Genomic DNA, 5,287 nt, shown 5'->3' with positions numbered 1-5,287 from the left:
GTCCTTGTTCTGGCCACCATAATATTGCAGAGGCCCAACAAAAACTCTGTAGCACGAGTGCATCCAGACCAGTCAGCAGCAGTCAGCATTAAACAGTGATCTCTGCTTGAGCTCCTTGCGTGGCAATAGGATCAGCATCTTTAGAAAATGGGCGTCTCAAGTCAGCGAGCATGATCACCCGATCCCGTCAGTCGCCTCTTACGACAAGCATATTCGCCTTTTGGGACAAGCATGGGTTGCTGAAGACCTTTTCTACCCCGGATCTTCTCGGGTCGGTTGGAAATTTAATGGAAGGGACAAATGTCAACCAACCAACATTTCACTTGTAAATTTCAGATCATCTTAGTTTTGTATTACAGAAAACTGTCCTGGTGTGGTTTGGTTACTGTTTAACGCCACAGTGTTCAATATTCCAGCTACATGGATTGTACGGTATGTAAATAATCGCGTCTGGACCAGACAATCCAGTGATCAACAGCATGAGCATCGTTCTACGCAATTGGGATACGATGACTTGTGTCAACCAAGTCGGCAAGCCTGACCACCCGATCCCGTTAGTCGCCTCTTACGACAAGCATGGGTTGCTGAAGATTAATTCCAACTTGGAACTCCAGGGGTATCCTGGTGTAATATTCAGCCCAACAACACATCTTAACACAAAGTTGTGGGAAATATGAAATTAAATCCTCTATTGACACCAAAGGTCACTCCGCCATCTCTACAAGTGCGCTTGCCCTAAAACCGTTTACATAACAAAAGCTATTAAGTATATATGTTTAATGTTCCGTTAAAGCGAGAAGACAGGTATTTAAGGTATTCACTCGAGCACGCACTCATTGCATATTGCAAACAATGTTGTTAAGCAAGTTAAGAGTTAATTCGTCGGGGATTGTATAATCCTGAAGTACGCTCATTAGACATGGCAGAAATAGACCAAGTAAAGAATATTTGAAGCGAATGACTAACCAAGGAAAACTACTAGAATCTGTAATCACCGACATGCTCATGTCCGATCAAAGTGATCTCTCTAAGATCATATTTGTTTTACACATAGTAGTAGTGTGCCAATAATGACCTAAAACCACGAAACGTACGTATTTCCTTTACAAAACGTAACTTAACCAATATTTAGGTTTTGCTCTCAAATATTTCATTATTGTCTATTTTATCAATAAACAAATACCCCAGACCTTTCATGAATTAATAAGTTGAAGAAACAAATATCATTCCCTTGTAGGACTTGACAAAATTGAAAACATACTTTAATCACTAACTGTCATAGTTTCCAATATCGTGTACATTGAATTAAACTTCCCTGAAAGTATAAATCCAGTTACAATGCTTGTTCTTTATAGTGCTTCTTCTCCTCTATGTATCCATCCGTTAATGAGTTACGATCTACGATCTAATGTGAACAGCCATATTCTCGTAAAGCTGCTGCAAATAGATGTCATATCACTTGATTAACCAAGTAGGTGGCTGAAGAAGATGAATTTCGTGGTAGTGCATACATTTTTTCACAAGTCGTATAGTTGTCAGAGATATTTACACTACGTAAATAGCTTAACATGTCCAAGGAAGTTGTAACAATGAAAATCATACCTCATAGGTGGGTGTATTTATGTTGTATGTTAGGTATTAATATATTATTTGCTTTTGTTCAACTATTGGTAACTATTATTACGTCGTCTAGACTAGATACATTGATCAGATTTCTTGCATGTAAGACTAATATTAATTTTACACAGACTGGCTACACACAAGAATATTTCAAGACAAACATGATATGTTTTTTCAGTATTTGATATACATGATTTGTGGTCAGGATGACTTGGTTGATGCATGTAATTTTATCCCTATTGAAGGTATGGATGCTTATGATATGAATCTGGTTGTCTGCTCCAGATTGGTTTATTTACAAACCGCACTCAAATGGCTACTATGTCTAACAACAAACAAACATTGTTTAATCCGGCACCTGTCTATTCCGTACTCCGGCACGACTTTCCGGTCCCAACAAGCAATTTTAATTGTAATTAACACTGTCTAAACCGGCATGGGTATGAGCAGTCCAATCAAGGACCCATAATCCAATACACTAATTAATCCTCTTGGCACGCTAGATAATCAGGAAGTAGTGATTGCGCGGTGCATCAAACGCTCTAAGCCGGCATGGGTATGAACAGTGCAATCAAGGTCCCTTAATCCATCAGTTCAAAGTCAAACATCAAAGGTTAGTGGCGAAAGTGCATGTATCAATCAAATTGACGTAGACGACTGTAAGTCCCGCCTTTCTAGTTTGATTGATGGGTACTCACCTGAACACGTTTTTTCAATTGCGACGAAGCGGATCTTGTGTTTCGTGCGTTACCTGACAAGACACTGGCTACTAGGACTGATGCTGCTAAAGGTGGCAAAATAATAATGATCTATCATCAACATTGTTTTAATTTGTTGCACACTTACATAAGATCAAACGCATTATAGGCAGCTGACTGGGGAGTTTGAAAAGAAACAGCAGGTGCGCTCGGTACTCTACGTGTGTCTAGTTTTCCATATAACCTGCACCGAGACATGACTGAGCTGAGCTGAGCACGGGATGTGCTCCAAAGCGTATGGCTCAAATACAAAAGGAAAGCAGACTGAATTACCAAAATCTTCAACGTTTAAACATGTTTCATTGAGTAACTATTAGTCAATAAGCAAAATTCATGACAGGCATTCATAAATCGCTTAAAGCAGACGGTCGTACAGGTAACATCATTAATCGTAGTTAGTCTCTACCATTTCTATATAGTCTCAAATCCATTAGGTATAAAGCTTAAGTGGTTTGGCACACACATATTTGTTTATAATAACAAGTTTACAAGAAATCAAGTGTCATGACTACTATACAAGAGGCGTTCGGTTTTAAATGAAAAATAGAGCTATCATAATTTCGTTATATAATACTAATATTCCAAGACAGTGTGTGTAATGGTCAAAGACCCAAAAATGTTATTTTAAACCCTATTCCGTTTGTTTTTCTGTTTGTTCTTAAATATGGGTCCGGTTTTCGGATTTGAGTCCGAATTTTGTACATACCGGAAAGGGAGGTAATCAATTTGTTGTTTGTGTATCTGTTGGTGTTCCCAGTCAGACTCAATTGTGAGTATTGTGTTGGGGGTTGGGCTACCGGTAAAGGGACCACATGGTCGTTATTGAGATAGGACAGATTCATAATATACACGATTTTCCCCACTAAATGAAAAAGAAAACCGATATCTTTTAAACTGACAATGGAGTGCCCACTTAAATGATGGTGGGGTTAGAATTTGATACAAGTGTTTAAGTGAGAAAACACGGGTTAAAGGTGATGCATGTGTTCTTTCAGCCATAAAACAATTATAAGTATGAAGTTTCCGTGTGTTCATTTGAATGTGTCTTGTTAACAGATAAGGTGTGATAGTGCAAAAACGAATGATATTTTCATCTGCTCAAAATAACGCAAACAACTGGATGCCTAGACATACAAAACAAAGTTACAGTATTTCCACTATCTTCTTTGATTGCATGCATTCTGAGGTTACAAAGACTTTGGGAGAGACAGTGGTCGTATTTTGATCAAACGGTTTTGGTTTGGAATCCTACTGGAATCTTGATATCTTCTCATATAGTGACAATATTGTGCAATGTATGATAGGAAGACTAAAGTTGCAACAGCAGGTTCCGTTGTTCACCACTGAGTAGTTGCAAGCCTTCCCATTGAATTAATACTAGTTGCAATCATATACCGTTAAAATGCCGTAAAGTGAGTGAGTGAGTTATTATTTAACGTCACATCGGCAATATTTCAGCCATATTGTGACGAGAACATATGTGACATTGAAATGGAATAGATGTATATTTCTATTACATTTTGAAGTTCTTCATAGCATATCCCAAAATAACAGGATATTGTTTGTTTACGCTTTGAACTGTACGTTTCTTTTTCTTCATTTTCGAATTATTTTCAATGTTGACGCAATGACATATTTGAAGTTAATTTAATGTTTTAATCATATGTGATTTATTATGATTTATGTTTCGATCATACATTCATATATTGCGTTGTCATAGTTTAACCATGGTTCGTATTTTTTCTTCATCATATTACTAGTAATTACTACATATTATTGTATTTTTATGAGAGGGAATTTTAAGTTACATTTGCTAACTTAAAGGATATCATAAATCGCTGGCGCCTGGTTATTCCTTGCCACATAGCAGTCAATCTGTCTACTCATTTGTTGTATTTGATTGATGCTTTTAAAATAAAATGTAGAAATGATATTGAATTTTATCATTTGCTTCAAGGAATCGATCAAATGTGCTCGTTATCAAAGTAAAGTCAAAACTTCTTTCTGTAAGGTATACAGTGGAAGTTGACACCTTAATTGTTATGGGTACACCAAAGAAATCATTTAAGAAGCCGCCTTCTAAATTAGTTTCACCTCGGCATATCCCTTCTCTGGTTCCGAAAATACCAAGATTTAGGCATTGTCAAAATACAACAAAGAATTCAACGGGTGGCATTAACCTCAAAGAATGATCATAGCAATGCTTATAACCTACGAGGGCAAATAGATGATACGTTCACAACCATAGACATTTCAGGGATAATTTGTTTTCATGCGATATGCACTACCCAGCCCGTCTTGTCTCCAGGACTATCACCAAAACCCTTGAAGTATCAGGTAAAATATCACTTAGTCATGGTGACATGACATCATGAACAATGTTATGACGTCACGTTGCTTCTAAGAAGCCGCCTTCTAAATACAACGATGACGGGGAGCCTGCCTTTGTGTGAGAAAGTAGATTATCGCGTAATTTCCGCAATTAAAGACTTTTGATCGGTAATGAATAGAAAATTATATTCGTGACCATAATATGCTAGGTTAACGACCTAAATATCGGTAACATATCCCTTCTGGTTCCGAAAATGACCAAGATTTAGGCAGTTGTGTTGTAAACTGATATGTTTCTTCTATAAAGTCGGCTATATTCAAACCATGAGAAATGTCGTCAAATAATGTCTGATGACAGTTACCAACGTCCCAATAGTGTCCATATGTTTTAGAAATCTATAACAATAAAGCACACCCTCACTACTTTTTTTGATAAATGACAAAGGACTAATCAACCATATTAAAAGGTTTTCAGGCTTGAAGGACGAAGCTCATTAAAATCTATTGCCAGCTCCCTTTTAGAGACTGATAAAAGGTTCGAAAATGTGGGTCATAAATGCATGAAAGTTTTTATTGTT

The sequence above is a fragment of the Haliotis rubra genome, unplaced genomic scaffold (genome assembly GCF_003918875.1).
Source record: "Haliotis rubra isolate DU_JTF1 unplaced genomic scaffold, ASM391887v1 Scf108, whole genome shotgun sequence".
Classification (NCBI taxonomy): domain Eukaryota; kingdom Metazoa; phylum Mollusca; class Gastropoda; order Lepetellida; family Haliotidae; genus Haliotis; species Haliotis rubra.
Note: the sequence above shows the minus strand (reverse complement) of the source record.